The sequence below is a fragment of the Gracilinanus agilis genome, chromosome 1 (genome assembly GCF_016433145.1).
Source record: "Gracilinanus agilis isolate LMUSP501 chromosome 1, AgileGrace, whole genome shotgun sequence".
Classification (NCBI taxonomy): Eukaryota; Metazoa; Chordata; class Mammalia; order Didelphimorphia; family Didelphidae; genus Gracilinanus; species Gracilinanus agilis.
The window spans coordinates 129,577,377-129,600,196 of record NC_058130.1 but is presented as its reverse complement, the minus strand read 5'-3'; the positions used below and the strand labels follow the sequence as shown (position 1 = coordinate 129,600,196).

General features: G+C 36.6%; 1 protein-coding gene across 1 annotated transcript in view; it reads right to left on the bottom strand.

Moving 5' to 3' along the window:
- HS3ST4 (heparan sulfate-glucosamine 3-sulfotransferase 4) overlaps positions 1 to 22,820 on the bottom strand; it is a 441,699-nt gene that overhangs the window by 137,845 nt on the left and 281,034 nt on the right. The gene's annotated exons all lie outside the window — the stretch shown is intronic.

The window sequence follows — 22,820 nt, the reverse complement described above, 5'->3', positions numbered from 1 at the left end:
TTTGCCATTTCCTTCTCCAGCTCATTTTACAGATGAGGAAACTGAGGCAAACAGGGATACGCAATTTGTCTAGTCACACAGCTAATAGGTCTCTGAGGCTGGATTTGAACTCAGGTCTTTCTGACTCAGAGTCCACTGCTGTATCCTCTGCACCACCTAGATACCCTATTTTGAGTTTAGCAAACCTCTAAAACCCAGCTAGCCCTTTTTATGATCTGTTCTTCACAGAACTCAAGGAAACAAAGCTTGAAAAGATGCAAATCCTCAAGTATGGCCATCAGAAGCCTGGAGTTGTTTACATTCCTAATTACAAGAGCTAATTCTCCAGTTTAGCCAGGTGTCAGTCCTATAGACAAGGTTAATAGGATGTGAAAGGGCGCAGCTGCCACTGCACTAGAGGAGGAGGATGGGAGAGATGAGCAAGGCAATATTAATAAGGAGGAAGCTTTGGGAAACTGGTTATCTGGAACTGTTTGGAGACTGGGATTAAAAACAAATCTTGCCAAGTTTAAATAGTCTTCCACTAAGGTGCTCTCCTGCATTCCCCACCACCACCATCCTTACCCCCAACTTTCTGATTCAAACTCATTAAAAAATATCATCCTGCTTAGAAGGGACGAGGATGGAAATGGAAAAAGAAAGCTATTTCTATAGTGCCCACTATGGGTTGAGAACTCTACTAGGCACTTTACAGATATTATCTGATTGGGTTTAAAAATAGGGACTGAGTCTTGAATAGGGAGAGAAGACCTGACTTCCACTGCTGGTTCTTCCACTTACTAGCCTGTAGAAAATCAGCTCACCTTTCTGAGGACCTGCTTTTGTAAAATGGGGAAAAATGTGTAAAATGGGAAAGAAGGAAAATATCATCAGTCTTTCCTCTACTGTGGAATGGATGTGTGATTCAAATGAGTTTGTGCACTTAAAGTGCTTTGGACACTATAAAATTCTCCTCATTGTTCTTTTTTTTTTTTTAAACCATTACCTTCCATCTTAGAATCAATACTATATATTGGTTCTAATGAAGAAGAGCAGTAAGGGCTAGGCAGTAGGGGTTAAGTGGTTTGCCCAGGGGCACACAGCTAGGAATTATCTGAGACCAGATTTGAACCCAGGACCTCCCAGCTATAGGTCCTACTCTCAATCCATTGAGCCACCTAACTGCCCCCATTATCTTTGTCCTTAAAACTACTATTGATCAGAATGCTGGACTAACCAGGGAGTCTTGACAATTGAGCATTTGCCCTAAACCCTTTGGGCTTCCCCTCCTATCACCCCCAAATATAAGAAGTATGCAAGAACTAGCACACCCACTAGCTAGGCATACATAAATAACCTACATCCTGCCAACTGACTGGCGCCTTGAACAGACCGATTAAAAGCCTGTTTCTGATCAATGATTTATGGCTCATATTTTTCATGCTAATGAAATGTAATTGCTGAGCTCTTGATGTAATATGGTGGCAAAACAAAAACGTGGCCCGAAAATTAAATCCCGGGTCCCATATGTAAGACGATGGTGAAACATGGTGATTACTTATTTCCAAAGTATAGCCTCCAAGTCATTCTGATTTGAGGTGCTTATTTTACTGGGAGAAAGGAAGTTCTTAGCAGTGTATACTTCTCAATAAAAATTAATGCTTTAACAAGACACCAAATTGCCACAGCTAATGTACTTTTGAATGAGAACTAAATTTTATTCATAAGCATCAGTGTCGAGACTAAAATGATGTGGTTTTTTTTATGGACATTCTGAGCGTAAACAGTGCTGCTGATTCAAAAACAGCAAATGCAGCTCAGAATGAATCAGACTCATTTATTCTAAAGAGAATGCGGCTTTCTTCAAATTCATCTAAAAGAAAAGGGGGCAAGTCTGAACAGGACGTACCAAAAGCAGCCCCAGACTAACAGACAAGAGATGGACATGACAAGGACCAAAGAAACAGGATGCATTCATGTGTCTGGCTACCTAAAAGTGATGGAAGTCACTTAACTATAGCCTTCATACTAAAGCCTGCCTAACACTCTAGGAGCAACCAGGCATAAGGCAGGGTAGATACAAAACTCCACAGATATAAGGATCCATAGATTTAAAGCATTTCAGAGTTGGAAAGAATCATAGAACATAATAAAGAAAGGACATTAGAACACACAGTTCTTGAGCTAAGAACTGAGTCAAATAGGAACTAAGAAAATGGACCTTAGAGATCTTCCATTCAAGTTCCTTCATTTTTATAAAAGGGACCAGGGTGACACAGTAGACAGAATACTGTATGTAGAATTAAGAGGACCAAAGTTCTATTCATGTGTCAAATTTACTAGCTGTATGACTCTGGGAAAGTCATTTAACCTCTGTCTATATCAATTTCCACATTTGTAAAATAAGATGAACAGTTCCTGCCTTCCAGGGTTATTGTGAGGATAAAGTGAAATAAAAAGTACTTCGCAAACCTTAAAGCACTATATAAATGCTATTATTAAATTTTTGAATAATTTATTAAATTTCATAGAAGCAGCTAAGTGACACAGGAAATACAGCACCAAGTCTGGAGTCAGGAAGACCTAAGTTCAAATTCAGCCTCAAAAACTTACTGGTTGTGTGATCCTGAGCAAGTCACTTAGCCTTGTTTGTCTCCATTTCCTTATCTGTAAAATGAGATGGAGAAGGAAAGTATCTTTGCCTAAGTCAGTGGTTCCCAAACTTTTTTGGCCTACCACCCCCTTTCTAGAAAAAAATATTACTTAGCCCCCTGGAAATTAATTTTTTAAAATTTAATAGCAATTAATAGGAAAGATAAATGCACCTGTGGCCATCACCGCCCACCTGGATAGCTGTAGCACCCACCAGGGGGCGGTGACGCCCACTTTGGGAATCATTGGTCTAAGAAAATCCCAAAGAGGGTCACAAAGAGTCAGCCATGACTGAACTGACTAAAAAACAACAATAATTAAAATTTAGCTATTATAGGTAAATTGAGACTCAGATTGAGTAATTAACTACAATCATATAGTCATGAAGTGTCAGAGCCAGAACTGGAAGGCAGGTCGTCTGACTCCAAAGTCAGTGTTCTTGCCACTACAATAATCTGTGACTTCGTTTGTAGAATAAATGGACTCCAATTTTGGACAACATTACTCCTTTAAAAAACAGGATAGGCCACATCCAGAAAAGGAAGACCCACCATAATAATGATATTGATGACAATATCTGAAATTTATATAGCGCTTTGCATTTATTATCTTACTTAATCCTCATGATAATTTTATGAATTGATTATTCAACACCTTTTTTCCCAGATGATGGAACTGAGATTCATAGAAGTTGTGTTCAAGATCACAGATAAAAGAGCTAGAATCTGAATTCACATCTTTGGATTCTAGATCATACAGAAATACAAGTAACTTCTAAAAAGACATTATATTAAGTACGAACAGATCAAAAATCTGTAAATCAGTTGATAGATGACATTTTAATAAATAATAATAAGTGATATTTATATAATAATAATATATTATGATAAATAATAAATTATTTTGATGCTCTGACCTTATCCCAGTTATGTCTGCTCCTTTGTATTTGACTTTGCCTGAAACCCCCTCTTCAAAATTCTACTTCTGCTGTCTTTTTGATGAACAATTCTTTTTAAATTTTAATTTTTTTCCAGTTTGCCTCAGTCTTATATTTTATCTATGGCTATATTATACCTATTGCTTGTTCATACACTCTACATATTATCCCTTCAAGTGACAAATAGCTATTCTTGCCAAGTTATCAGCTCTTGTTGGAAGAACTTTGATGGACTGAATTTGGACAAGTAAGCTTTTCTCAAGGTCCTACTATGTCCTTGTCCTGGTTCTAAATTCTAGGCTCAAGATTTGTCTCTTCCAGAAAAAAAAAAAAAAAAAAAAACAACGTTTTGACTCCGTATCTGAGACAAGGCCATTGTCTTTCCCGAGAGTTAATTTCTTCTCAGTGTATTGCTTTTTTTTTTTTTTCACTGTGGCTCCACCTTTTTCTTACCAAAGACTAGAGTCTTTCCCCAGGCCTGGACCCCTGAGTCCAAATGTCCAGTTTCCCCTGATACTGTTATACCAGTCTGACATGTTATATTAGGGCACCTCCTGCTGCCCACTAATATATCTCTCTGACATTGACTACATTCTTTCCTGGAGATCAATCTATTATTTATGAACATATATCCTTATATTCCAACTACTCTTCCAGATGGCCTTCAACTGCCCAAAGAAGTGAGAGCAAACACAAGGAGGAATTAGAATAAAGAACAAAAAAAATGGAACATTAGTCTCAGGACTAAGGACAGTTCTTGTACAGAGGAAAATACTAGTTAAATGGGAAAACACCTTATTAAAGACCAATAACCATTAAACAAATAATTTATTAAGTCCCTGACTGTCCACCATGCCAGATTATATGCTCTAAAAGGAGAATTGCACTAGCATAGACCTTGCTTCCAGAAGCCTAGAGTCTAAGACAATGTACAACTTTACTAGGATTTACACATAATGACAATAAATAACAATGACATACATAATGTATGTATATACATATAAACAAAATAATGACAATAAATATTAGCTCACATTTCTAGAGAGCCTTAAGGCTTATGAACAGTTTTCCTAACAATGATCCTGGAGTGTAAATATTATCCTCTTTTTATTTTTTTTTCAGTATGAAGATAATTTAATGTAAATATAAAAATAAAAAAGGAAAAAAAGGAAAATTAAATGTTAAAAATGTAAATGAAAAAATGGTATATAAATTTAAGGTAAAAATGTAAATATAAACATAAAAAATTTAATGTAACTAAATTTAATATAAAAATATAAATGTAAAAAATTAATGTAAATAAATTTAATGGAAATTTAATGGAAAAAATGTAACCCAAGTTTACAAAGAGTCTGCTTTAGGGTAAAGAAGAGGTAGGTTCAGGTCCACCTTATACTTTATCCCCTTTTTATAAATGAAGAAACTAATTCCCAGTGAGGTAAAGTGACTTGCTCAGGATCACATGATTAGTAAGTTAGTAAATGTTGGAGCCAGGATCTAAGATCCAAGTCTATATCTTTTGACCTCAGATCCACAATTTTCCATTCTACAACATGATGTCTCATTCAAAGCCTTCTCTACTTTCTTTCTACTTAGTCACAATTTGAGTCACATATTGTGGTTCATAATTGCATGCTGTCTGGTACTGTTCTGCTACTATTTCATATGCGTAGTTTCTTTTTCCTAACATGATTATAAAGCCTTTGAAGGCCAAGTCTATGACTTATTATTGTTATGCCCCACATAGGATTGATTACATCCTAAGAAATATTTTTTGGTTGATCCAATGATGAGCTTTTTTTTTCCTCCATAAAATAGGGATTTATATTCCCTGGCAAGATGGGTAAAAACTGAGCTGCCTGATCCTTAATGACAGAGAGCTGCCTAATTTCATTAAAATGTCTGAGCAAGTGACAAGCAACCTGCAAGATCTAAGACTAGAAAACTAATAAGAAGTTTGACTACTACCCAGAAATTGGTTCCACCTCCTCCAGGAAAGTAAGCTCCTGAAAATAAAAAGTTATCTGAGGTTTTGGGTCATACACTTATTTTGACTATGACTCCCTGTTCTTATTTTCTGGTTTTGAGGGGAAAAAAGGAATGCCTTAGGAGGACATTTATCAGTATTATCATAGAAAAAAGTTCATAGAGCTGTATCTAACTCAGTCTATGCTCCTAAGTAACTTCTATCATTCACCAGTAGAGACCAGTGAAATCTTTCCTTGAAGAACTCTACTTAGTCATACACTTAGGAATAATCTTTATTTGGTTTAAATCCATAAAAGGCAATTATAGGGAACACCAAAAGTCACATTAATGGCAAAATGAAGGATTGGAAGCTCCAAACAGCCACAGGTAAGGAGGTTGTCTTCAGTTTCTGACTTCATCCCAATATGCCAACTCTACTTTCTCATAATGCCCAATCTGTTGAACCCTATAAAATGGAAAAAGGAAAATGCCTAAATTCGCATTTCAAGTAATGAAAGAATGAGATCTCAAAGGTAACGTGGATGTGAAAATTATGTTCAGTGCCTGACCTTATCCCCACATATCTATAAAATGTACCACAAGTATACCAAATATAGTATTCTCTGGCTTTCCCAGACAAAAACTGGTTCATCAAAGACCGTTACCATTTTTCCTCTACTGACTTCAACCCCTAACACTATAATTTAAGGCAAATTGCTCTAAAACATGGACTCTCCATTACTTGTGACCTCCTGTGTCTCCATGAGTCTCTTCATACTTGAACTTACAGAGAAAGATTAAAATATGTCTGAAACCACTTCTATTGCTCCCCCTAGGTTTACTCTGATTCTGACCAGAGTACATGAAAACAAAGAGAAATGGGAAAGAATTTTTAAGGTCACTAAAGATCTTGGTTAGTACACATTTTATTGAAACCAATTCCTCCATTTTAATTTAAGTTGTTGTCCCTTGGGACTAACTACCCTAGGAGAAAAAGAAAAAAAGAAAAAGAACTAAACTAAAATGAGCCCCAAGAGACAATAACACGATAATCTTTATACAAGGGCTGCTGCTATGACACTTTAGGATGGTATCATTGCAAATGGTTAAGTAACACACCACTGGGAATGAAGAATTATGGAAAGAAATATCAAAGGACCAATTTCCCCATTTGCTACTTCCTTTTAAAGGGAAGCTTAAATCAGTCTGCTAACAGCTGTATCCTCTATCACATTAATTAAAGAATAAACAATACACTTTTTTTCTTTTTTAGGTCAAGCATCACGGGATTCTAGATTTGAATTCCAAAGAAGCTAGCAACTCGCTTCTATGTTTATGCAGTTACAGTTTTGATGCTTACTTTTCAAAGCAACATAATTTCAATGAACTAAAATATGACAGAGGTACTTAGGGACAAAGAAAATGGCTTCAGTTGATAGCTTCAAGAAAATCCATTTGTGACTCAGTTTTCCTTTCTGTAAAATATGTTTTTTAAAATATCATTTGAATAGTGTGAGAACAGATGTTGAACATGTTTTTAAGAACTAAGTCTTTTGAGTATTATAAATTCCTGGTGTTTTTAAAGGAAACTGATTTGGCTGTGGTTCAAGGTATTAAGAAGTATTAATTATCTTAAATGATAGTTACCATTTTCCTTTGTTCTCATGTAACATATATATCCTAATATATCACTCACTCCTTGCACCTTCTAAAGGAGTCATCCATTATAACAAAGAACAGAAATGAAAGAAAAAATGCTTCAGAAAAACTAAGCAACACATACAAAAATGTCTGACATTGTATACAAGGCTACCTTTTCACCTCTGTGAAAAGTAGGGAAGATATTGTCTCATCTCTCTTCTTCTGTGTCAATATTGGCCTTAATTTTACAATATTAAGATTCAATTGCTTTGCTGTTCTTCTTTCAATATATACTGTTGTAGGTCATTATGCATGTATATATATGGTTTTCCTGGTTCTGATTACTTCACTTTGTATCAGATCATATGTCTTCCTAAGCTTCTCTGTATTTCTCATATTCACAGTCCCTATAGTACAGGACTATTTTATTATATTCATGTATCACAACTTGTTTATCCATTCTCCAATCAATGGGTATCTACTTAATTTATAGTTCTTTAATCCTACAAAAATTGATGCTATAAATATAATGTTGTATGTGACAACTTTCTTTTTATCACTGAGTTCCCTGGGACATATGCTTAGCAATGAAATCTCTGGGCCAGTTAGATTGCAGACACTTTTTTTTTGAATAATGTCAAATTGCTTTCCAGAATGGTTGGACCAATTTTCTTCTACACCAATAGTACCCTAGTGTATCCTGAAGAATTAATTACATTCATTGTTAATAACAATTAGCAATAGAAAGGAGACATGGTACAGTGGATAAAGGGTTGGCCTTCAAATCTTAAAGAACTGAGTTCAAGTCCTTCATCTGACATATTATGTGAAACTTGACATAATTTAACCACTCAATGTGCCCAAGAAACTGTGAAATTGTAAAATACCAACAAATGGTCCATCTTTACGGATGAAGAGAGCTCCTTACATTGCTAAATTACATTGCTAAAGGTTCAGGACAAATAACAACAAATATGATGATAATAATAGTAATAAGTAAAGCAAGGGGAAGAAAATGGAGAAGGTGGAAGAAGAAGAAGAAGATATAGAATAAAAAGAGGGCAGAACTCTTTATGGTGGCAAAAAATTGGAAAATGAGGGGATGCCCTTCAATTGGGGAATGGCTGAACAAATTGTGGTATCTGTTGGTGATGGAATACTATTGTGCTCAAAGGAATAATGAACTGGAAAAATTCCGAGTGAACTGAAAAGACCTCCAGGAATTGAAAGGAGCAGAACCAGGAAAACCATATATACAGAAGCTGATACACTGTGGTACAATCCAATGTAAGGGACTTCTCTATTAGCAGCAATGCAATGATCCAGGACAACTTGGAGTGGTTTATGAGAAAGAAAGCTATCCACATTCAGTGGAAGAATTCTGGGAGTGGAAACACAGAAAAAAACAAATATCTGCTTTATCACATGGGTTGATGGGGAAATGATTGGGGATATTGACTCTAAACAATCACCCTAGTGCATATATCAATAGTATTGAAATAGGTTTTGATCAGTGACACATGTAAAACCCAATGGAATAGTGGAATTGCTCGTCGGCTATAGGAAGGGATTGGGGGGAAGGGAGGGAAAGAATATGAATCTTTTAAACATGGAAAAATTTCCTAAATTTATTAATTAAATAAAACTTTCAAAGATCAAAAAACAAATAAATAAATCGTTGTATCACTCCCCAAAAAAAACAAACAAACATTAGTTTATAAACTTTTAAGAGCCTATCCTGAAATGTAAAAGAGGATTTAATTTAGAAATCTAATAAAATCAATCAAAAATGCAAATGAATAACATAGTTGCAATTCAAATAAAATACTTTATAACAAAAAATAGATGGCAGAGTACAAGAGGAAGGAAAAGAAGGTAGAAGAGAAAAACAGAAAAAAAGAGCATCAGAAAGAAAAAAGAGGAAAAAGACCAAAAGGAGGGAGAGAGAAGACAAAAAAAGGAGGAAAAATCCTTAGAGACACCTAGCTTAGTTTTATGTTTTACTCTTATGTGGAGTTTTATTTGGACATGTCCCCAAGAGACATGTCCCCCCAAAATTCATTGATAAAGCACAAGAACTAGAGGGCTTTTCTCTGAGATCTCGCACAAAAAACTTCTCCCATGAAGTATTCACTTATTCCTTTATCCACCAGTGATGTCTACCCCTCCTTGAGACTATAACACTTATAGTCTGTATGCCAGGCAAGTGAGCCCTCATCTATATGCAATCTGCCATTGTTCCTTAATTGATACACATCTGGTTTTCTTCACTCTTCAAGACTGTAAGCATCACAAAGGGGAGGGGCCCTGCCTTGCATTTCTTTTTATGCCTTCTCCCCACTTGATCTAGTTTCTAGAAGAGTCCTAGTCAAAATTAAATATGCATGTCAGTGGACTGAGAAGCATACTAAGACATCCTCCATTCTTCAATACTTTGCTCAGAGTGGAAGTCAATAGAAAGCTACCATGCTAGGATGGAAAGCTCACAGAACAGAGAATCAGGAACTTAAGTTAAAATCTACTCATTAACTGTACAACACTGAGCAAGTCACTTAACCTCTCTACATCAGTTTCCTCCTTGGCAAGATGAGTGGATTGGGCTGTATGATCTCCAAGGTCTCCTTGGAAATGGATAAGAATATTGTGTATTCTCCTATTTGGTTTGATATAGATAGGTTGGGCTGAGTTGATGGCACTCGAATAAAAATGTATCATGTGTGGGTGAAGTTTGAGGATTAAAACAAATGGGTATATTATAGAGGATTTAACCTCACTTTCCTGAACAGCAAATCTTCTTGACCTAAGACCTGGCACAATACCCACCTACTTCATTTTCCCTGACCAGAATTACTGCCCAAAAAAACAAAACAAAACAAATTTTAAAAAACACCCTAGGAAAGAAGAACTCATGACTGCAGAATGTCTTAAACAGAGGATGTGCTCCTTTGGTGGCTTCCCAGCCTGGATGTTATTTTCAGTTCCCAAATCCAGATTTTTTTTTTAAAGTAGCTCTGGTGCTAGGCTTGCTTAGTTTGTAAGCTGCAGTTTCTACTTAATTGTTGTGTTATAAGAAGTGCCCTCCTGGGACTCAGTGTATAAAGGATGCCTGAGGAGCTTAGCTGGGATTTTGACTGAGTATGTATAGCCACCACTACCCCCAATAATGCAGCTTCTAAGGTTTCAAAGGCATGAGTTAAAAATAGTCCTTTAAAGTCACACAATAACTCTAGATGGTAGAGTGCCTTCTAATGTCATGCAAAATCTGGTGACAGATAAAACTAACAACTAATGGCTTGATGACTGATAAAAGATTTGAGATAAATACAGCTAAAAGAGATTGAGGGGTTGTTCTAGAAAGCAGAGACTGATAGATTATAGAAAAATCTCTAGAGGGGATATGCACACCCACTGTGAGGAAAGTAATGTTTTTTTGAATGCTGAGGATGAGCTGGGCATCAGGTTGGACTATTATTTTTGCTGAGAGATTGGGTACAACTGTAATTATATCTTTTACAGGCTTGTTCCCAAAGCCCCTACTCCTGTTCTACAGGCTTCTGAAAAATGGTGCTCCTTACGCAAGAAGCATCTTTAGGATGATTTAGGATTCAACCTATCTGGTACTCTGGATTCCATTCAACAAGAAAGCAGAAGAAAATATTTATTTTTGTAAGATATAAGGGGATAGGGCCTCTACTCTAGGTGCCTGTATTCTAGGGCAAGTGGGAGGGAGGGAAGAGGATATAGAATGCATACTTTAAAACATTGGTTAAGGAATTAAGAAAGTAAAGGAAATGTTCAAAATATTCTAGGACATTTGGGCAAAGAAAAGCTTCATGGAAGAGGCTAAGAAGGATTTTGGAAAGTAGATTTTTTGCCAGCCATAACAGAAAACCTACAAAAATCTATGAGATGAAAGATGGTAAACTGTAGAGAGAGAAAATACAACCTAGTCCGGAGTCTAGGGAGAGGGAAGGGTGGACATCTATACTTTGGAACCAGAGTATAATGAAGAACAACTGACAAATTGAATTCACAATCAGAAGGCTTGGATGTTAGTCTTGGTTTTCCCACTTACTATGTGACCTTGAGCAAGTCACTTAAGCTGAGACCTCAGTTTCCTCATCTATCAAATGAGGATTTCTGTTCTCCCTATGTCATGGAATTACAGAGATAAAAGTGTATATAAAGTGTTTTCTTTCTCATCTTCTCACTCTTATTTTCCTTCCTAAACAAGCTCTCATGTTTATTCTCCCCGGGTCCTGCCCCAAACATACAAAGATAGATAGATATGTATGTGTATATATGTAAAAAGCAGTGTATATATTGTTATTATATATATGTTATCATATATTATTAGAGGAATACCATTTTTGAGTCAGCAGGACCCTTAGAGCTTACCTTGTTCCCAAGCCCCTTTTTTTACAGATAAGGAAATCTCTAAAGTCCAGAGAAGGAAAATGACTCACCCCAAATCATACATCTAGTTAGTGGCAAAGCTTAAAGAGATTTAGTTCCATCTACAAGATACCAATGATATCATTGCTGGCATTAGCCCAGTTCATGCAAAGAGTTACGACAGGTATATTCATAACTGCAGTATAGGGTAAGATGTGCTAAATCCCCATGTGAATGGTGCAAAGTGTGAGAGGGCTTCTGAGGAAGGAATGATTGCATCTGGCTTGGGATGCTACATACGTGCATCACACTCAAAGCATGCTACTTTATAGCTATCTTAAATTTTGAATTAACAGTTTACAATTGCCCGGATTCCTGGGTGATTTGGAAGGAAAGCCCATCTGTTCCTTATCACCGCTCGTCAAACTCAAGTTAAACCATATGGCATGGCCTCTATTTCCCCTGGGAATAAAAAACCTGATACAAGAACTTGTGCTTAGTAGAAGATGCCATTGGTCTAACATATATTAAATTTTATTGTCTTGGCGTATAATATTCCCCCTCCCTGCTCCCGACTCCAACAAGATGATGAGAACTTTTCATGCAGGGACCATGTCATGTGTCATCTTTGAATCCCCAGCATCTAACACAGTTCCCTACATATAGTAATAATGTTTGTTGAATTTAATTGGCTTCCTGATGTCTATGGATAATGTAGCAGAAAGAACAGTGGAATTGTAAGGGCCAACAACTGTGTACTATGAAGTCAACTGCATACTATAAACTATTGAGCACACCAGCTGTGTTTGGTGGATTATAGAACCCTACTCTGAAAAGCTACTGTAGAAGAAATTCTCCTATCAAGAAATGCCCCACCTCTCACCTACCTCCCCTAACTAAAAAATCAACAACAAAAACCACCTTTGGAGATAAATAATTTCAGGCACATGGCTGAAGGCGGCAAATGACCTGGGAGATCATTCTCTTTATTCTCTTAGATCTTTAAGAGCTACAGCATCTAAGACTTAGAACCTCAGAAATCCATTCAATTCAGTAAGTATTTATCAATGCCTGTTATAAGCAAAGCACTATGCTAGGCATTGGGAATATGAAGCCAAAATGAAAAATGATAACTGACCTCAAAGAGGTGGCATTCTACCGGTCATAAGTTCTGATCTCATTTCTCTGATCGACAGTAAGATGACCCTAGACAAGTATTAGTACATTTGGCTCTACAGTCATCTCATCATAGGGCCACAATAGGAACCTTTGGAACTGTAAGGGACCTTGGAGTTTAAATATATATATATATGTATAATAATTATATATTGTATACAACATATTATTTAGCCATATAATATATACATATATTATAATTATGTAGTATTACACATACACAAATTCGTTATTTTGAAGCAATGGCAACTGAAATCAAGAGAGAAAATGATTTGACAAAAGTCACATAAGAAGTAAGGTCTCATAGGCTATTCACACTAAGACAAGTTAATGCACTGGAAAATGTTAAAGTCCACTGCTATTAAGCTAGTGAGTCCAATGCAGATGAATGTACCATTTCCATGTTTCCATCCTCTGAGTTGATTTATCTGATTGATTGTCTAGGAAGGTTGTAGCGACAGTCTCGGAAACATGACAGCCATGTTCTTTCTAAAAGACTAATGAGAGTGACCCTTCTGCTTTCCTGATGCTATGTCAATTCTGCCCAGATGATTCAAGAGTAATGGTAAGAGGACAAGTGTCAGTTGAGGGCCATGAATGATATCAGCAAAGACTCTCAGGGGTAGAAGAGACTTCCGAAGATATCTACTTTGACATTCTACCCTGTATAGGAATTCCCCCACTGCATCCCAGTGCAAAGAGTCTAAAGCCAAAGGATCTAGTTTAAAATCCCACAGCTGGGGCTTATGTCCTGTTCTCTAGGTGTCCGTTTTCCCATTTATAAAATTGGAAGAGGTGTTGGCCTAAATGGCCTCTGAGATCCCTTCTAGGTCTAGACCTATGTTCCTATGAAAGATAGATTTTCATTCTAATGGGAGATCCAGCATACAGGCAAAGACACTGAGATTGGAAACAGAAGAACATAACTTAATTTTTGGATATGGCATTAGTAGAGGCGTGGCCCCCAGAGAAGTCACTTCAGCTCAATGAATTGGCTCAGTTTTCTCATCAAATGAGGATAACATCATACCATGTACCTTCCTAGGTAGGAAGGAAATTACTATAAAAATAGATATAACTATTCTTCTTCAATGTCTGCTTGAATAAGTCCAGATAAAGGAAATTTACAGTCACATAATAAAGCCCAATTTATTATTGTAGTGGTCTAGAAGTCCACCTCATTCATTCATTCACTCATTCATTCAATATACATTGTTAAGCATCTAATATGGAGACAATATTGTGCTTTTCCCCTCTTATATTAAGCCAAAAATATGCCTCCATGTCTATCTTCTATTCTTCCCTCTAAGGGAAAGATATATCTTCTTACTTTCCCATCTGACTTCTATATCACCATTCTCTCAAATCTATGTATCCAGCCCCATTATCTCCTCTGAATCATACTACTGAATTTCCAACAGCCTGCTAGACATCTTCACCTGAGTATCACATTATCTCAAACTCAATATGTCTAAAAACTCATCACTCCAACCCCCAAAACTAAGCCTCCTTTAATCTTCCCCATTTTTGTTGAGAAATCATTGTTCTCATCACTCAGATTCACAACATCAGTCATCTTTGACTCTATCCTTTCCCTCAACTCATTTATGTGACAAGATCTACCATTATATCTCCAATTCTAGTTCTAGTTTTATCTTTTAAACATTCTAGGAACACTGGAGTAGCTTCCTAACTAATGTTCCTAACAGAATTTCCTTCCTAATCATAAAGGTGGACATAATCATCCTCCTAAAGTTCAAATCTGATCACGTCATTTCCCTGCTCAAAACTTTTCTCTTATCATCTAAAATTTTAAGTCTTCTTTCACATTACTCTCTTTCCAATGTTCCATGGCCAAACTAGAATGCTTACTGACTGCTACCATTCTTTCAGTCCCCTAGTCTGTCAACCCAGGTGCTATCCTCAACCCTTCACTCTCTCTTACCTCCCCATATCATATTAGCTGCCAAGCCATGTCATTTCTACCTTTGTAACATTTTCCCATGGGCTCTCTTCTCTCTTCTGATGCTGTTACCACTCTAGTGCAGGATCTCATCATCACACTTCTGAATTATTGCAATAGCCTGCAGGTGGTTCTCCCTTGCCTGAAGTCTCTCCCTACTTCAATGAATCCTCCATTCGGTTGTCAAAATAATAACCCTAAGTGTAGGTTAGACAGTGTTCACTCCCACATTTCTATTTTTAAAAATCTAGAGACATTCTACTATCTCCCCAATTAAAAATAAATTCCTTCATTTGTTTTTGTTTTGTTTTTATAAACTCTTACCTTCCATCTTAGTATCAACATTAAGCATCACCTCTAAGGCATAAAGGCAGTAAAAGCTGGGCAACTGGGGTTAAAGGACTTGCCCAGGGTCACACAGCTAAGAGAGTATTTGAAACCACATTTGAACACAGGACCTCCCATCTTTAGGCTGGGCACTCTCTCCACTGAGTCACCTAGCTGCCCCCTCCATTTGTTTTTTAAAGCCCTTCAAAACCTGGCCCCTTCCTACCTTTACAATGTGTGTACACTTTACTTCTCTCCACTATGATCTAATGACATTGGCCTCTTCCCTATTTCTCACATATGTTCCCTATCCATGAATTTTGATTGGCTCTCCCCCATGCCTGGAATGCTCCCACTCTTCATATAATCCTCCTGGCTTCTCTGGCTTTCTTCAAGTCTTAACTTAAGTCTCATCTTCTGCAGGAAACATTTCCCAGTCCCTCTTAATGCCAATGCCTTACCCCTGAGATGATCTAAGCTGGTGATTGGGCAGTGGAGAGAAAGGTTAATACAGAGACCGAGAGACAGAGAGGGGGGGAAAAGGGAAAGAAAGGATATCAATAAATGTGTGTGTGTGTATATATATATATACACACACACACATAGATAGATATGGCTATAAATCTATATCTCATTCTTTCAAAGTTGTTTTCATGCTCTGTCTCAAAATATGAGCTCCTAGAGATGAGTGGCTGTCTTTTGATTTTCTTTGTATTCCTAACATTTTCCACAGTGCCTGGTCCATAAGAGGGACTTAACAAATGTTTGTTGATTTTACTTATTCCTCGATTTTAATCAACTACTTAACTATCTGTTCCATACATCCATTCAAGCCATTCCCTGTGACTGCAATGTATTTTCTCCTCTAGGACCTATTTCAATCATTCAAGGCTTAGTTCATGCACCATCTCTTCCATGAAGGCTTCTCTGAACCCCACCACTGCAAGTGTTCTCCTTGATTCTGCCTAGAGCACTTTTATACATTTTTAGCTTATATTGAACCATCTATTATACTTTGTTTAATATAATGCTATTACTTTATGTTATGTTATATTACATCACATTACATTATATATTACCAACATATAAATCATACAATAGGATATCATTACTCTGAGAGCAAGAACTATGTTTCCAAACCGCATCCTTACGCATCATAGGAATGACATAAATGTCTGTTGAATTGAATTGTATTTTTACCCTGTATTTGTATTATCCTTCTTAATAAGAATAAATAACTAGCACAACATAGTATTTGCAGGCAGATTATCCTTACTGGGGCTCTGCTTTTTTGTGGCAAATCTCCTTTCAGCTCTCACAGCCAACATTACCTACTCTGTTTCTCTTACTGTTGTGGGCTGTCCATTCCTTACAAGAGCTCCAAAGGAAGGGTATTTAAATGAAAACACATAACACAATTTTATCCCATGGAAAATTTAAAACAGAAATGCCTGAGGGCTACGTGTGGGGACTAGAGAGATAGTTTAGCTTCTCTGAGGAAAAAAAGTGGGGGGAGCAAGTCAGTTTCTAGAATAGGTTGGAAGTAAGTAGATAGAACAGATAAGTTATATAAAATCTGATTCCTTCTAATTCAGGTCTTCATAGCATGGCCTCCTCATTTTGCCTTGAGTTGAATGACTATCTTGAAAGACAGCTTCTGTCCTATTCATAAGTGAAAATAAAAATATCTCAAAGCCAAATATAAGTGATCTTCAATTAGCCACCATTTTATATAGTCTAGTCCTATCAGTTCTGTTACTACAATACTAATCCGTGCTGCTCTCTGTATTCAAACAAGAACTGCTCAAAATTGTTCCTCATTTTCTATGATGCAGGGATGGCACATATTATAAGTATATAGTGAACCCTCCCAGCCAAACTGGGCCAACTTCTAAACATCTCCATGCCTCTACCCATTGCTGATTCCAAACCCAATTCACTAAATATGTATTACGTACAGAGTAATATATAATATATAAAGTACTATATAAGGCACTCTGCTAGGCACTTAGAGAAAATGGGAGGTAGATAAGCAAATATCTGCTCCCAGAGGGATGACCTTATAGCCGCAAAGCTTAACTCTTCAAAACTTACAGAACTTGAAAATTATGTGAAGCCTTTTAATCACTTGGTAAAACCCCTTTATCACATACTGGAGGAAAATGAGGCCCAGAGAGATGGCCATGAGCAGACAGATTCATGCTCCAAGTCCAGTTCTCTGAATGTCTGTCTTCACCTCTTGGGAATACAAAATCTCACAGTCATAGAAAAGATACCATCAACGCTTCTGACACAACAGTCTGCCTTCCCAGAGGGATTCCATCAGCATTTTATCTTCTAAATCATCAAAGAATTGAGTCCTGTAATGCTTGAGGCATAAGTCCTTCCTTTTAAGCTCTACATGCTTGTCCTTTGCAAACTCAATGATCCACTTTAGCTGAGGCAGTAAATCCTCCCTGCTGAAATACTAATCAGGTAGTGAAAGAAGAAGGGAGAGGAGGCAAAGTGACCTGATGCCCTGCTTTGGGCAGGACCAGTCTGGATTTTAACTTTCCATCCTTCCTGACAATATATACTGTATAACTCTGGGCAAGACATTTCCTCTCTCTAGGTCTCAGTTTCCTGGTTTAATAAAAGTAGGGATTGCTTTTAAGGGCCCTTGGAGCTCTAGCACTTTGTATTCTCAAGTTCTTTTCAATTCCAATATTCTATGTCTTATGGCCCATTTACAGCTATAACATCTATATTCTATGGCACCATCTAGTTCTAACATTACTCTAATAAACATCATCACATTGTATTTTCAATGGATTCTTCTTTCTTTTTTTTTTTTAAACCCTTATCTTCTCTCCTAGGATAAACACTAAAAATTGATTCCAAGGCAAAAGAGCAGTAAGGGCTAGACAATGTGGGTCAAGTAATTTGCCCAGGGTCACAGAGGTAGGAAGAGTCTGAGGGCAGATTTGAACCTAGGACCTCCCATTTCCAGGCCTGGCTCTCTATCTAATGGGCCACCTAGCTGACTCTTCTTTCTTTTTTTATTCTTTTGTCTCTCATCATCACCCTTCCTCTCATTCCCCCAGCTTTGTACCTGGTTCCTTAATCTATAAGGATAAGTTTTGTTGCTAAAGCCCAACATTCAGATTTTTTAAAGCAGGACCCATTACTTAATAATGTATCACTTTCCAATTTACAAGAATCTTTCTTCAGAACTTACACAGTGAGATCAGTAGCTCAAATAATACTACCTTCTAGTTAAAGATGGGGAAAAGAAAAGCAGAAGTGACTTTCCCAAGGTCACAGAACTAGTTAGTTGCAAAGCTAGTACTAGAACATAAGTTTTCTGACTCTCAAGCCAGGACTTTTCCCATTACCCCATACTGTACCCTGAAGTATCCATATACAACTTGTTTGAGAATCGCCAAGTCATTTGCCTATTCTGGGCCATTCTTTATTCATGTGGAAAAAGGAAGAAGTTGAACTAGATGGCATCTGAGGTCCCTTCTGAATCCATATCAATGGTTCTATAATCCTAGGATTCTAGGAAAGATATAAACTTGGTACTAAGGTGTTTCCTTGATCTACCTAAGCATTCACATCCATCAGGTAGACACAACTAGATTTATGGTCTGAAGGAAAGAGCTAACTCACAAAGAATCAGAGACAGAGACAGAGACAGAGTCAGAAAGAGGTATAGAAATCAAATAGGCTCATCTCTTCCTTTAAGAGATAAGGAAATTGAGTCAATAAGAGTTTAAGGGACCTGCCCATGATAATGCGGGTGTTAAGGGATAAAGCCAATATTTTAACCTAGATCTAGCACTTTTGTCAAGTATCCCAGCTTGAAAAGGAGATGACTGACCAAGTACCTAGAATTGCCTAATTACACTCTTTATCTATTTCTACCTGTTTATCTTATAAATAGGAACACTCAGCCCAAGAGGAACCTAAGGAGCCAAATTATATTTTATTTGTTTGTTTGCTGAATCTTGTAATGTAACCTTGAACTCATTATCAACCTCCCTGATGCTCAGGATACTAGGATAATGACATTAGTTCTCTCTAAATAATGGCTGTAAAATGTTTAGAGACCTTTGACAAAAAAGAAGAAGAAGAAGAAGAAGAAGAAGAAGAAGAAGAAGAAGAAGAAGAAGAAGAAGAAGAAGAAGAAGAAGAAGAAGAAGAAGAAGAAGAAGAAGAAGAAGAAGAAGAAGAAGAAGAAGAAGAACTGTCTCAAGAAGAAGAAGAAGAAGAAGAAGAAGAAGAAGAAGAAGAAGAAGAAGAAGAAGAAGAAGAAGAAGAAGAAGAAGAAGAAGAAGAAGAAGAAGAAGAAGAAGAAGAAGAAGAAGAAGAAGAAGAAGAAGAAGAAGAAGAAGAAGAAGAAGAAGAAGAAGAAGAAGAAGAAGAAGAAGAAGAAGAAGAAGAAGAAGAAGAAGAAGAAGAAGAAGAAGAAGAAGAAGAAGAAGAAGAAGAAGAAGAAGAAGAAGAAGAAGAAGAAGAAGAAGAAGAAGAAGAAGAAGAAGAAGAAGAAGAAGAAGAAGAAGAAGAAGAAGAAGAAGAAGAAGAAGAAGAAGAAGAAGAAGAAGAAGAAGAAGAAGAAGAAGAAGAAGAAGAAGAAGAAGAAGAAGAAGAAGAAGGAGGAGGAGAAGGAGGAGAAGAAGGAGAAGGAGGAGAAGAAGAAGAAGAAGCTGTATAAATACCAGCATTATTTCAGTTTATCACATTCTCCAGTTCCCAACTGAATGGTGCTGGATTCTGTTGAGTGAGGTCTCCAAAGTCACAGCTGGTTTTATGCCAGGCTCTGCTTGGCCAGATGAAAACAATTGGCCTTTTCTGTTAACCTCTGTAGCACCAACTAATATATGTTCTAAATAATTGTGGTTTTTTATTCATGGGCTATTAACAGAATCCAACAGGTCCCTGCAGTGATGGGTCTACTGTTTGGTATTCAGTGTGGCTACTAGCTTTCTCATCAACTCTTTACTAGAGTCATTCCTAGTAGGAATGACTTATGTTACATTGTATGGCTAAGCTTCATGTAAGCTCCTCTCCAAATGGTGAATTATGGTGATAGTGAAATCTGTCAAAATTTTAGACTATCTAAAAGACTCCCAATTCACCCCATAATAAACTTGGGAAACCTGAACAGCCCCCAGAGCTATTGGAAGCAAAATTCTGCTTCTCAGTATAGAAGGGAAAAACAATGACTAAAGAGACAGAAAACTAAGGTTCAATTCTCAACTATATCACTTAGTAGTTGTGAAAATTATGGAGATGAGTAGTTTCTCTTCTTTAAGTCTGTTCCTCATTAATGGGAAAAAAAGTCAAATTATAATTATATACATTTATGCCTTTATAGAAAGACAAAGATTTCTAAATTGATTATTATCCTCATTTTGCAGGCAGAAAACTGAGATGGACATAGACCCAATGACATCTAATTATAGATCTAGAGCTCATACACTTGTTTTTTAATCATTACTCCATGGCTACTTACCCTATGCAATAATGCCTTTAAATGGGGATAATATAATGTCTTTATAATGCAAAGAGGGCCACTGTAAATTTAAACTCATTACAGAAGCACAGTGTGCGAAAGACTGAAGAGTTTGAAATGAGAACTAGGCTGGTATCCCAATACTTTGATTTCTTAGCTGGGTGATCATTGAAAAGCGACTTCCCTCCCTAGGTTTCAAAAGAGGTAAATAAAATTATTAAATCCGCCTTTCAGCTAAAACATTTTATGCAATGTTAGCCATTATTCCTTTTTAAAAGATCATAGCACATGGCACTTATGGCATGCACTTGTATTTTCAATTATATTATATATCTTTGTGCATATTTCATTTCGCTTATTGGACCGGCCACTCCATGAAGACCGGGCCAGAATTGTATTTATTTCTGCTTCCTCAGAACAGGGATGGCTACACAGCAGACACTGTGAATGTTGTTGAATGAATGCTGAAGCATCTTATAATTTTGGGAATGTGGGGAATGGACAATTAGTGTATACGCACATGACCCTTTTAAAGAGCTTTGATTGCAGATGTACCATTATTAGTGGACAGAAATTGAACTTGTTCCAAGATATAGAGGTTCCTGTTAGTCATACAGACAACAAATGTGTGATGTCCTCCATGTAGAGCAACATGTGAAAAAGAAAAATCGGCTAAAAGGGGATTTCAGAGAAAGGTTTCAAACTTGTGTGAGCAGCAATCTGACCTCTGGGGAGCTGATTTTGAAATCATGCTTCCATGCTCAACAGATTAAGAGGTTAAGCACTGGTCTGGAGGGAAATATGGCTTCAAATGGCACCTGGGATCATGGGATTTAGAACAGGAATGGATATTAGTCCAATGCCTTTATTTTATAGGCTAGGCTGAGGCCCAGAGAAGGATAGCAATTTGTTCAAAGTCACAAAGGTAGCAGTTCTGAAGAGCTGGATTCAAACAGATTCCTTGACTCTTAAAATACAAAACCAAACAATCTGAGAGTAGGAAAGGAGTTTCTTTCCAATGAAGGATTTCCCTCTACAGTATAATCACTGGGCTTGTCTTAGCAGATAGATTGCTAAATAATTCATATTGTCTACAGTTATTTTATTTTATTTTTTTTAAATCCTTACCTTCCGTCTTGGAGTCAATACTGTGTATTGGCTCAAAGGCAGAAGAGTGGTAAAGGTTAGGCAGTGGGGGTTGTGACTTGCCCAGGGTCACACAGCAAGGAAGTGTCTGAGGCCAGATTTGAACCTAGAACCTCCCGTCTCTAGGCCTGGCTCTCAATCCACTGAGCTACCCAGCTGCCTCCTCTACAGTTATTTTAAATGGAATTTCTGTTTCTATTTCTTTCTGCTGGGTGTTGTTCATAGTATATAGAAATGCTGATGATTTAAGTGGGTTTATTTTATATCCTGAAACTTTATTGAAGTTGTTAATTGTTTTAATATGTTTTTAGTTGATTCTCTAGAATTTTATAAGTATACCACCATATCATTTGCAGAGTGATAGTTTTATTTCCCCACTGCCCATTTTTATTTTTTCAATTTCCCCTTCTTGTCTTATTGCTATAACTAGCACTTCTAATATAATATTGAATAATACTGGTGAAATAAACATTCTTGCTTCACTCCTGATCTTACTGGGAAGGCTTTTCTATCCCTGTTGCAAATAATGCTTCCTCTCAGTTTTAGAAAAATACTACTTTTAATTTCAAGAAAGACTCCATAGATTCCTTTGCTTTCTAGTGTTTTTTTTTTTTAATAGAAATGGGTGTTGAATTATGTTAAAGGCTTTTTCTGCCTCTATTAATTTAATCATATGATTTTTGTTTTTATTGTTATTGACATGATTGATTATGCTGATAGTTTTCTTAATAGTGAACAGGTCTTTCATCTGTGAAATAAATCCCACCTGATCATAGTATGATCTTTGTGATATATTGTTATAATTCCTTGCTAGTATTTTATTTAAATTTTTGAATCAATATTAATTAAGGAAATTTATGTATACCTTTCTTTCTCTGTTTTTGCTCTCCCAGGTTTGCATATCAAGACCATATTTGTGTCATAAAATGATTTGGTAGGATTCTTTACTAATTTCTTCCAAATATGTTGTACAATATTAGAATTAATTGTTTCTTAAATGTTTGGTAGAATTTATTTGTAAATCCATCTAGTCCTAGGGGATTTTTTTTCCCCCTTAGGGAAATCATTGATGATTTCTTCATTTTTTCCTTAGAATTATTTAAGTATTCTATTTTGTATTCTGTTCATCTGGGCAGTTA